The sequence below is a fragment of the Athene noctua genome, chromosome 7 (genome assembly GCF_965140245.1).
Source record: "Athene noctua chromosome 7, bAthNoc1.hap1.1, whole genome shotgun sequence".
In the NCBI taxonomy this organism is placed as follows: Eukaryota; Metazoa; Chordata; class Aves; order Strigiformes; family Strigidae; genus Athene; species Athene noctua.
Window position 1 is genome coordinate 39578284 of NC_134043.1, and position 13363 is coordinate 39591646.

General features: G+C 38.9%; 1 pseudogene; it reads left to right on the forward strand.

The window, feature by feature from the left end:
* Window positions 1-13363, forward strand: part of LOC141962651 (aldehyde oxidase 2-like) — a 34583-nt pseudogene that overhangs the window by 11965 nt on the left and 9255 nt on the right.

Genomic DNA, 13363 nt, shown 5'->3' on the forward strand with positions numbered 1-13363 from the left:
CCTGAATGGAGTGGACTGTACTAAGGCCATATCTGCCTTAATCTTTTGCACAGATTCAATGCAATTTGAATCTTCAATGCAGAAATGTTTCCTTCCTGTTCCACATTCAGTAACAGACTACAGTTTTCTCCAACAGTTGGTAAAATACAGATTCTTTTAAATGATCTATTTTTTGCTGGCTATGAGCATGCAGACTTAAAGGCCAAGGAGGACATTTTTTCTGTTCTCATCCCATACTCTGTGAAGGTAAGACCCCAGTGTTTCAGTGGTTTCATTCAGGTTCAAGTGTAGTTATTAGGAATATTTCCATTCTTTTCAGTAGGCATTGAAACTTGTGGGTGAGGCGCGGAATCAAACTCTACAACTCACTGGGAGTTATGAAGTGGTATGTTTATTAGGACGTCGGGCACACGGGGGATCGCTCCACCACAAAAGTGCGCTTCGGGAGCCAAAACCCCAGCTCCTTTTATTGTTTGAAAAGTTACATATGCATTAGGATTCCGAAGATGAGGAGGGAATATTACAATTAGTTCCGAGAAATTCCCCTCTTGCCCCCCCCCCCGTTCTTCATGCCTGCGCAGTGCCTCCTGGTGAGGGTGGGCCGGGGTCTTCAAGGGTCTCCAGGATGAAGTAAGACTCCTTCCTCTTCATTAACTTTTTACCTTTGCTTCCTGCGCATGCTCTCTGGACCTTTGGCTCCTCTCCAGGTTGTAGAGTCAGTTTTACCCGTTTGTTTTGTTAATTGGAACTTTTGTGTCTACCAAGATGTTCCAGGAAGTAAATCCTCGGTGTTGTCAGGAATTGGTTATTCTTTAGCTGGCACAGCTCCCCCTTTATCTCAAAGACAGGGATTTGTTTACTACCTATCCTGTTTTCTGTAAGAATGTTATCTAGCTAACATTGCCTGAGGGCTAGCATTGTTTAAGGGGCCTCACAACTTTGTCGATATTTCTTTGTTTTTTTTTTTTTTTTTTTGTTTTTTTTTTTTTTTTCTTTCCCTTTGGAAGTAGCTAAGAAAGTTCTGGCGTCCTTCATCCATCACCTCTCCATCTTCTTCTAGCCAGCCATCATCATCTACTTTGGGCCTCTTACTGTTTTTTCCCCACTCTTATGTGCCCCTTCCAGACGCAGAAGTTTGGGCTGTCTGAATATTTCGAGGGAAAATGCCATCTTTTCACACAGTCTTCAGCAGTAAAGGTCAATTCTGGCCTCTTCTCACTAACTAATTAGCGATTTACACTGAACAGCCCTGAGCTGTTGTTGCAACTACTTACAAATTAAGGTCCTAACTACTGTGAGCAAGGGTGACAGCATGTGGCTTTAGGGGGTTAGGGGCAGAGGAAATGGTGTCATTGTTACTGTGTTCTTAGAGATCCCTCTATTGGGTGTGAGGAAAATCACAGGGCAAGTGGAGAAAGACCCAACTACAAGCTAGTATGCTCTGATTGAAGTCAATGAGGGAGTGACCACAGGAGTGTCTGCCAACCTTGACATCAGAGGGTCAGTCCCCACAGTAGCTGCTCACTGCAATAGAGCATACTAAACATATGTGGTCTCATGCTGGAGGAGCACATCTGCCCATGAGACGCCGGCTGGCCATGGCAGGTTTCCTGTGAAAACAAGATTCCCATGAGCTCAAAGCCTGCAAAAGCATTATCTGTGTTTGCAGCAGCAACAGTGCTTCTGCTGTCCAGAAACTTTGAGCCTTAGTGGTGATCTGAGAGACAAACATCCTGGAAGAGAAAATTAAGGAGGAATGGGTTAGCTCTCTCTACAAAGTAGAAGAAAAAAGAAATCCCAGCCTTCTTTGTCCCATGACAAATTGTGCCACAGAACTAAAGCTATTACAGAGGGTATTTCAGAGTCTTGCCTTTCAGAGAGAGACAGCTGCACCTAAGAACATCAGAGGTGGAGACAACAAAAGGAGAAAAGACAATAGCACTTCTGGCAAACTCACAAGGTCACCTCAAAGAACAGAATTGTCCATCAGCTGTCACATGAATAACATGAGAGTAAGCAGGCTCACCACAGGAAATTAACACCATTTTTTGGGGAGGCTGCTTCTGCCAGTCACTTTCATGCTGAATTGCCTTTTTGATTCACTGCTGACACAACAAAAAGGCACAGGAAGACGTTTTTTGCAAGACTTATCAACAGAAAGTGTAGATGGAAACCTGACTGTCAGTTCTCCCTCTTGTTTCTGTCAGAAGCTGGCTATTGGGTTTGGGTAGCTTGATGTGAATGTTGCTTCAGCGAAGCAATGTAAATCCTGTCGAGAGGATTTTCCATCTCTGACAAGACTCACTGTTCAACGTGTAATCCTGAGTTTTACTTTTGTCATGAGAGTATCACATATTCATAGTGACAGATCTAATCTGCTAACGGCTACTTTAAAAGTTCTGTGGCTGTCTGAAGTTTCTTTCTGGAGCTACAGAAAGGGCACTTTATATACTTTCTTCAAAGGACTCATCTGTGCCTAATCATAAAAAAAATTGCTATTACTTTTTAAAAATGTGGATTTGTCTCCAGAACAAAATATTTCTGACAATAGAAAGGCCAGCTGTTTCTAGTGCTTCCCTCTGTAAATGCCATTACTGTAACATAAAATGTAGAATCTCTGAGTGTAAAATCTTCACAAAATCAGGTTCCTTAGCACCTCCTGTGGGTCTCCATGTCCTGGAGAAGAAACCACTGGTTTGTAACTATACCAGCCATATATGAAGTGCCTTATACCACAACTGCTTTTCCAGCACTCTGTAGTCCTTAAACCATTGATAAAATTTAAAATTTGGCATGTTTTCTTACATGTAGGTAGCCTCTAACAATGTCCCCTCTCAGTGTGTCTATGATTAGCTTAGTATTTGAAGAAAAATAAAAAGTTTAACGGAAACTGTAATTCTAGGAAATATTCTTTAAAAATGCTGCTTTATTTGGACAGTGGTAATGCCTAAAATATAAGGAATAATAGATTTGTTTTCTTTCAGTCAATTTCTGCCACTGATGGAATTTTTCATTCCTTTTGTTCCCATTAGGATGACTTTATTTCATCCTTCAGACAGGCTGAATGTCAGAAAAATGCTTTGTCCCTAGTGAATTTTGGAATGTGAGTTCTCTTCAGTCCAAGCACAGAGACCATTGCAGATCTGAGTATTTTATATGGAGGCATCGGCTCAGCCACACTCAGTGCAAGAAAGTCCTGTGATAAGCTCATAGGAATGTACTAGATATCTTAATGTATTTCAGCAAAATGCAGGAGTCATAGTGTGATGTATGGGCTCTGCCTGATTTTGCCAGTGGAGATCCCATCATCAGCCTCTCACAATCTGTATTTGACCTGTCCTCCCTAATAATAGGTTATTTCTTGATACGCTGATTCACTTATTACTTCCCACATACTTCACATTAGCTTTAGCTGCCTGTTACTTATGAAGAAGTGTGTGTTTGTCAGTCTATTTTTCTACCAGACAATGGAATGATCAGGTGCTGAACAAAACTTGCAGACTGGTGCTGGAGGAAATTTTTCTCCCTCCATCAACTCTGGGTGGAAGAGTAGAATATAGAACTCTGCCTGTCAGCTTCCTTTTCAGATTTTACCTGAAAGTGTTACACAGTTTACATCAGAGTTAAGGACTGGCCAAGAATTGCATACCCACATCAGCATATAGGCTGCAGGAAAACTGCTTTTTTTAATGATTAAGGGATGTAAGAAGGAAGGGTAAAGGTGCTAGGCTTTACTTCAAAATATGTGAGGGGAAAACTTTTGTTTTAGAAATAAGGGTCTGACAACACTGCTCTGACAACACCTACCTTTCAGTATCCCTTCAGGTATGCTAAGCTCTCACAGGAGATGATGAGTACTTTGGCAATGCTACAAAGTGGTGTTCCCCAGAGTGTCCAAATCCAATGTCATCTGTTTCAGATGAGGTGTTTTTGTAGCTGGAACTGCCACAGACCCTCTATTTTAATGAGTATTTTTCCCTTCTTTTATTCCTTAGCCTCCACTAACTGTAATGTGAAGCTGCTGAAACAGTTGACCCCATGGGAAATCTTTTCTATTTTTACAGATTTACTGGTCTTTCAGGGCAGTCATTGCCCTCAAGATGTTGTGCAGCATCAGTCTGCTGAAACAGGGGCACAGCTTTCAGCCGTGTAGGAGCTCAACAGAACTTAGTTAAACTGTCCAGTGGGCCTCAGTACAAATAAACGGAATAACCTACTGCAGCATCTTTGTGATCGTTCAAGCCTTAAAGGTTTATTTGCTCAGCTACAGTAAGAAAGGTGGTTGGCATGTGAAAAAGATTTTTCAGTAGAAGATTTGAATTTAAAAAATGTTCAGATTTCATCAAGAATTTTCACCCATATTTTTTTTTGTTGCAGAATTGAAAAACTTTTAAAATCAAACTTTTGTTGCTTCTTACCGGTTTTCCACCAAAAACCTTCAGTGTCAGCCAAGAATCTGTTTTGTTCTCCTTTAAGAGACTAAGGAGTTATGTTTTACAGAGAACTATCTACTCAGTAAAAGCCCAACCAAAACATAAATGTTGGAAGATTTTCAGGGTCCCTGATAATAGTCTGTTTCAAGTTAATGTGAACTATCAGCAATTCAACAACAGAGAGCACTAAAGCTGTGTTGCATTATGTCTGAAATGCCTTCAGTTCCAGGCTGTCTTTGAAGTAATAGAGGGGACTGTTGATGGGAATGTAATTAGCAAAAACCTGGATGAAGCCATTCTTTAGTCTAGTCAACACTGGCCATAATATTAATTTATCTGCCTCTTTAGGAAGATGGACAAGAAGGAATTAGAGTGATCCCTGAATATATTCCTGATTTCAGGTATGTTTTCTCTGAAGTAAACAATATGAAATTTGAAGCAGTGATGATGCTGAAGTCTGTAAAAGTGTGGCTTGCACAGGGATGCTATCAGAAGCAGTATGGACCCAGCAGACAGGCTAGCTGTAAGATCCAGAAGACTTTAGCTCTTCTTTGTCTGATTTGGTTCCACTGTGTGAACTAGTATTCTTTTCCCTTTTACCTCTCTTTTTCTTGTTTTTTGTTCTTTTCCTATTCATTTAGAGCAGTCTTTCCACAGAAGAGGCTGCACTTTCCTAGAGACGTGAATGGTATCTACTGCAGTGTATTTCTCAGATCTCTGTCAGGGCACCTTGGTGCCAATACGGCACAAATTCTAAAAATCCCTTTATAATGTGTCCTACAAATGTTGACATAAAATCTAGATGGTTTCCACATGGATTTTTTGATCACAAAATATTCTCAGAAAGTGTTTTTGAGTAAAACTTTTTATAATTACTGTTCTGGCTTGAGGGTAACATGTTCCAAGACGTCCCATTATGCACCAGCCTGGTATTAAGCGTGCACTGCTGAAGCAGTTTACATTGATGACATTCATCCAATGGGTGGAGAACTTTGACTGGCTGTGGTCACCAGTATTAAAGCCCATGCCAAGATTATGTAAGTAGGAAAAAAACCTATAAATTAATGTAAGTATGCTAACAAGTATTTTCTATTCTTACTGTCTTGATTTGGCCATATTATGCAGTATGTATTACAAATGAGGTAAGAATTTCTTTACTGTGTGCTTTAAATACTGTCAGTTATGGACAGAGGAGTCCATATTAATGCATTCACCCCTTTTAGTACAAAAAACATAGGAAAAAAATATATTCTTAGATTTTGTATGTTCTGGAACTAGAATTTAAAGAGCTGTTCTGTGCCATGCACACACAGATGCTCATGCCTTCCATTTATTTTTTCTTAATATGCTAATCAACACTTTTCCACTTTCTTCTCTATGTAGAGATCTGTGGTGATATGTGGTTATGTTTCTGTCCTCAAGTTCACTGAATTACTCATACTAGATATATTTCTACCGTGTACTGTATTCATTTATGTGCACGTTCTACTTTCCACATCAGCTGACACATCAGAAGCCCTTTATGTGCCAGAAGAGGCTGATATATTGTAGTAACTGCAAGAGATGTTCCAGGAAAAAATGGCAAGGATGAGCAAGAATGTGCAGAAGATAAGGTATTTTTTTCTTCTGGAGGAGTGTCTGGACCTTTTGCTTCACTTATTTACAAAAAAAGGGAAGTGAGTTTGCAAGTGTCATCTTATTGCATTGAAATGAAAATAAGTACAAGAGCTATTAATGCAATGCCAGACAGGCTGGGCTGAACAGAATTACCATTCCCCAGTGAGAGAGGAAGAAAAATAACTTGGGATTTAAATGAATCTGCCATGGTTCCTTAAGGACTGATAGATGAGTGATAGTCATGGATTCTGAGGAAGTATAAAATAACCATAGCATTTGAGATTTTCAAAGATGAGACAAATAAAATGAGAATTGCCCAGTTGGAACCAGTATTAAATTAATTGCCAGGTTATACACTAGAATATAGTAGTGGGAGACAACACCATTTCTTTTCACTGAGCATCGGTAGAGCTAAGAAATTTATAGGATCTGTGCAGCCAGTGTGACCGTATAGAATGTCCCAGGCCTCAGGCTATATCCATCAAAAGTGACACTATTGCATGGTATTTGCAATGGGGCAGGAGTAATTCCTAATATGTTGCTTTTACCTCTCTATTCCTCCATTTCTGAGTACAGACAAGGAAAGCAGTCTGTGCCAGATGGGATTTTACTTGGCACAGTATCTGGTCACCTCAGGATGAACACAGGGGAAATGTTCATGACTGATGTCAGCAGCATTTCTAATGCCAGACGTTGCAGCAGATAAAAGTTGGTAATAGATTTCTCATTTAATGAAATTAGTCTGCACTAGGTTAGTATTCTTAGAGAAACATCAGAGTGGCATTTGAGCAGAACCTATTCCCAAAAAATACTCTGTGCAGGAACTTAACCACTCCTGTGTTTTTTCCTTGGGCGATATTTTGGTGTGTTGCAGGTGATTTGTTGTGGGTCAGATAATCTGTGCTGTGGTTGCAGAATCAGACTCAGGCCAAGTGCAGGGCTGAAGAGGTGAAGATAGTGTATGAAGGTCTGGAGACAGTTCTGACCAATGAGGTAACAATCTGTTTCCTCTTCCTTGTCTGATAGAGCTCTTAAGTCACCTCACTCACTATTTACTTCCTTGTGCAGAGGTCTGCCAGGTTTAGGATTTTTTCTTTTTTTTGGTATGAGATACGACTTTATTCGTTCAAAAGATGAAGTGTAAAAAGTTTCTAAATGGCCTCCAAATTTTTGTTTTTAGAAACACACAAAAAAAGTCTTAGTAGGTACCTATTCATCCAATATATCGGAGACTGGTTTTTGTAGATCTAGGATGAAATTGCTAAAAAATATTCAGAAGGTTTTTAGTGAGTAATTCCATGCCTCCAGGAGCCAAATTCCCAACAGGAGTAGGTCAGTATAGAATTAAATTTGAGAGCTTATGTTTGCAGAAGTTCTGGAATCACACATCCTGCATCCATGTTCTGAAAATTTTCAAGTTTGGCAGGTTTTCAGTAGCAAGCAATATGATTCTGAAATATTTTCAACAGCTCTGAATGCCGTTAACAGACATTTAGTATTTCTGATCTTGGGGAAGATGAGAATGATAGGAACTACAAAAAACAAACAAACAAAAGCAGCTCTTCGATGGTGGAACAACTATCCTGCTCTTTCTAATACTTAGCTGTAACCATCTGTCCATCTAAAAATGGTTCATATTGATGGTGAAAGATTGTGATATATAAAAATCATCTGACTTTCTGAATTACAATTAACACGTTTGGTTTCTTTTCTTGCTGCAGGATGCAATAAAACATAATTCACTGCTGAAGAAAAGAAAATAGAAAAGGGACATATTGAGAAAGGATTCGAGTCTGATGATGAAATAATAGAAGGTAATTCATATATGCAGTGTATCTGGCAAGGGAGGAGAGTTATGCTAGTTCAGAATCTACTTCCACTTGGTGGCTGAATTTAAATTTCTATTCTCTTCTCAAAAAACCTTACTCTTTTGTTGTTTTTTTCCACTTCACTGGGAATGGAGATGAAATGGTCATGTTTAGATGAAGCTTAGCTAACATCTGCTAGCTCATGTTGACTAAACTCTACCATTTCCTTGTCTCAGAACTCAGCCAAAATGAAATGCCCTAATCCTATGACAAACATTACAGCTAAATAAGGCTTTATTTGTGGGTGTTAGCTAACTTATCTCATTTTAAATTGACAGCTTGATTTAGGGCTAATCCCAGAAACAAGGAGATCAGAGTAAACTGGTTTGGAATACCACTCCTGCGGTCACCAAATTCACTGTCTTAGTAAACATGATCCAGTAGTCCCAGAGCATACTCTGCATAAGTATCAGACCTTTGTTTGAGAAGTAGCACTGAAGAATAGTCCACAAGCTCCCGCTGTAGTTTGTTCTAGAGTTTAACTGTCCTTATAATTAGAATACTTTTTTTCTAATACCCAATCTAAATATCCTTTCCTGCGAGCTTTAAAGTTTCACCCTCTAAACAGAGTCCTTTCATCTTTTCCCCATAAATCACATCCGCTAACCTTTATCATTGTCACTGCTCACTTCTTCGTTATCTCTAATTTCACTACAACCAACTTCGCTATGGTAATATTTCAGATTAGGTTTCACCAATGCCAAATGGAGTCTCCCAGAAATTCTATATAACTTTAGGATCACAAATGAGATCAGGGTTTTTGTGGTGTTATCAGTTATGGATATACAGTCAGGTTGTGCTTCTTTGTAATGCCCGTTTAGATATTATTCAATAGTGCTGTTTAAAGTACTGCCACTTACCCATACTGAACTTCATGACACTGACTTCAGGCCACTTCTCCAACATAGCAAAATCACTTTCAAATCTGAAAGTGTCCTTTAAAGGGCTTGCAGCCCTTTCAGTTTGATGTTATTTGTAGTGCTTATTAGTTATCAAAGCAACATCATGTAACACTAGACCCAGAAAAGACTCTACTATGATTCTACATGCATCATCTTTGCAGTCTGACAGCCGGTCCTCTAAACTGCTTTCTGAGTGCAGCTTTCAACCAGTGGTATCCCTGATTTTATCTGGATTGTACTTCTCAACTTGCTTGTAAGAGTAATTTTGGGACAGTATAAAAAGACTTATTAAAATGAAGGTATATGATGCCAAGATATGCTTCTCTTAACACTGTCCAGTTTTAATACTCCCCCTAATTTTGTGTTTCTAGCACTTGAATGCAGCTCTGAAATTTGTTAGTGAGCACCTTATAAATGCTTAAAAAACTCATGTGTCCTGCTCATGTGCTTTTCTTATTATCATCTCATGACATCTATTATCACACCTGCCTTCTGCTGTTATCACTCCCTAAATTTCTGCAGCTGAGTTTTTCTCTTCACACTAACTACACATGAATTAACACCTGCTTGATCACAGGAGGGAATGTAGCAGACCATAAACCCCTTTTCCTTTTTCTAACATCAATTCTGTCTGTACCAAGTCTGAAAGAATGATCAGATTTATCTAAGTTGTTCTTGGAGACCTCTGAGCATGAAGACTTCTCAGTCTCCCCAGGCAATTTTTTCCAATGCTTCACCATTCCTATCATTAGAAGGATTATTCTCATTGTTAACAATATGCTGCAATTTAAATACTACTATGCCTATTGTTCTCTCTACTGTGAGCACATAGCACAGACTATTCTCTTCCTCTTTGCAGCAGCCTTCCACGAATTTGAAGATTCATGTCTTCCTTTACTTTTTTGGGCTGAGCCACCTCAATTTTGTCAATCTTCTTCATGTAGGTTCATGACCTCTGATGACTTTTTCTGCTTTCCTTTGGACTTTTTCCAACTGTTCCCCATCAAATGTCATATCACCCTCTAGTGGCTTCAGTTCTGATTCCTACTACTTCTCCATGAACATGTGTTTCACAAATAACTGCTAGGGAAACACTGTCAGACAAAAGGATGGCATAAAGTTAAGGTTACTTAGCAAATTTACAGAATGAGCTTTTATGCTGTGCTGACAGATTTCCTTCTCTCTAAGGAAAATGGTACAAAAGTGAAGTGTTGGGTAGAAAAAAGTGTAATTGAAGATCATACTACTGGAAAGAGGATAAGAAAGGAAGAGGAAAGCTGTATTTTCTCTCACAGAGGGATTCAGAAGAAGACATTGTAATTCTGTTATAGCAGAAGAGATGTAACCTCCTAAACAGCAAAAAGCATAAGATATTAAATTGATACTGATCTTATCCGGGGGAGAAAAAAAAAAAAAAGGTGCTATACAAGGATTAGGTGATTGAATAATTTTCTCTTAATAAATCCATCTTAGATTTTCCTATAATTATATATGTAACAGCTGAATTGGTCGTGGGAGGACAGAAACATTTTTACCTGGAAACAATTGGTCTGCTTCTTGTTCCAAGAGTGGAGGATAAAGAAATGGATGTGTATGTGTCAACTCAGCATGCAACAGATGTACAGGTAAAACAAAGTATTAATCACACTTGTTTCTTACCTTTCTAAATAACCTTAACGCTGAACTACAACGGCCAGGAGTTGCTTTCAGTCTTCTGTGCTTCTCCTGAAACTCCCTAATGGTGTTCCCAATTCAGATTAATCAAATTTAATCTTTTTATGAAAATAAGTGGCCTGACTACTAATGATGAAGCTGAATGTAATGCTAGGTCTTGTGCTATTTGTAATATCTTGTGCAGTGCAGACACAAATGAGCAATATTTCTATGAGATGAACAAAGGGTATCTGTCCCGATCCAATGTCAGGGGTGGTTTTGATATGATCCCAAGAGTGAGGTTAAGACACAAACAAGGTCAAATGCTGTACATCCGAAACAGTTTTTATTATTAAAAGTGAAGAGTGGTAGCAATAGGACAGAATGGAAGGAAAAGACAGAAATAAAGCAAGGATCTGGAATAGAGTCACAAGAATAGTCACCACCATGGATCCAGCAGCATCCCATTGGTCCTCAGTCTTCAGTGGTGGGTGCACCTGGATCTAGCAGTGTCCCGTTGGTCCTTTTCGGTGGTGAGTGCACACATAGCAAAGTTCTCTGTTGCGTTTTAAATTCATCTTATCAGCTGATTAGCATACCTGTCTACCTTTAGTTTTCCCTCTGTTTCCACAGGTTTTTGCTGACTTCATACTTCTTGAGCAATCAGCTGGCTTCTGGGGCAGAAATGCTCACCTCTTATCAGTTCAATGGCAAAGGCATGAAGTCATTAGCATTGCATGTATGGTGTCTGGCGTACACAATAGAGCCAGAAAGTATCAGGCTTATGCGATGGAGCCAGTCATAAACATCTGCTTTCGCTCAGTCCATGTGTACCCCTTTGAGGCTTATCTAAGGAGTTTGACAATACAACTGCAAGGGAGTGGGGGGTGCATCTTTCGATACACTCTTGCTTCCTTGGGTGACATTCCTTAGACTAATCCAAAGGCCACAGCTTGTCCTTGAGGTTTGCACACACACAACCAAGCTTTGAGACAATCATTTGACATTTCAGTCTCTCATAGTATCTTAGATTAGATAGAGAATATAACTGTAATTTTCTTGTTGAGAAAAGACTAGTTCTGTCTTAGATGTATTGGCCAAATTCCTGGACAAACATTTTTGCAGCAATGAGTGTCTTCAGCTTTAGAAAGAGTATTCAGACAAGTTGCATTGCTCGTATGAATAGTTACATTGATGATGATGGGGTCAAAATCATGTGTAATAATGATAAATGAATATGTAAATAATAACAACATATGAATCATATGAAATTACACGGAAAAAAAAATAACAGGTACTAGCTATCTTCAGAATTGGATTGTAGGCCTGTAGAAAAAAACAGTTTCAAAGAATATACTTTAATTTGTACATCTTTAGAATAAGCTTTTGCAGTTCATCACTATTTTTTAAGCTTTCCCTGTCAGCCTGACAAGTTAAACCTCTATTTGCATCACTGAAAGCACTGTCAGAGGAGATATTTTCAGAATGCAATGTTTTTTCAGTATTGTAGCTACACTGTCTAGTGTGCTGTAAACAATCACTCTGTTCCATTCAGCTTGATATTTTAGTGGATGCTTTATCTCCAGCCACAGGTGAAACTTGCAGTTCTATATAGAGATTAACATATCTGCCATCAGGTAATCAAATTAGTTTATGTAGCTATTTTTATATTTCCACTGTTCTTTAAAGACTAGATTATGCTTTCAGTAGCATCTTTACTTGTTTGAAATCTTTTTGTTTGTTTGTTTCTATAGCAACTTAGTTTTCTGCCCAGGATTCTTAAACCTGTTAGCTTTTAACATATGGTTAGCCATGGAAAAATAGGCATTTTTTAATGTAATTTGGTAGGTAACAATTTTCAGTAAAATCCTGGATGTTTACTTTTGTAGGAATTAGTGGCTTCAGTTTTAAATCTCCAGTCCAATAAAATTATGTGCCATGTGCCACACAGTGAAACATTTGTTGGGAAGCTTACTAAACCTTCACTCTGTGCTGTAATTGCAGCAGTGGCAGCCAACAAGTTGATTTAACTAAATCAAATGAGTGATTTAACTAAAACATATGAAAGATGACAAGACTGAATGAAAAAGGAACCTGGGGGGTTATTTTGATGACATCATCCTTTTTATCTCTTTGGCAGTAAATCTTGGGTAGAAGCTTGAAAATTCTCTGGGCTTTTGGCAATGGTGTTCATTTACTGTCTGAAAGCCAAAACAAAGGCATGGAAGCAGTTTCTCTCAGGGTTGATCTGTACAATTCCCAACCATTCAGGCCTGTCCCAGGCACAGTGGCTTGAACTTCACTCTAGATATTCAGTGAAAGTGTTTTTATCCTAATACATAGGTGTGCTCACATCAGCCCTTTGTGCCACAGCTCTCCTTTACTCTGGCTTCCTTGCCATGTCCTGGGTATGCTTCATGGAACTTGCATGTTCCTGTTGAGAAGTAAAGGGAAACCAATTAAAAGCTCGTTTCCTCTACCTTGTTTCTGTAGCAAAAAAAAATAATTTAAAAATCTGCTGACTCAGCCTAAACTCAGGTATGGTGGGTTAATAAGAAACTAAAACACAGAATGGACCGATTTATTGCCATCACTAGGAGTATTGCCATGTACATGTAATGTCATTTGCAATCTGCATGAATAGGCTGTAATAAAAGTGGATTTTTTTAAGTTCACCTTAGAACCAGGCATCCAGTCCATTTTGTACTTGAAAGAAATATGGATATGTTAATCACTGATGGATGGCACCCTTTTCTTGGAAAATATAGAGTGAGTGAGAGGAGAAGACATTTTGCTCAATTACTCAGTAATAGTTTCTTCTGGGGCAATTTCATTGACTAACAAGATGCAGCAAAGAAACCAAACTCCCCCTCTTCTGACATCCTAAGCC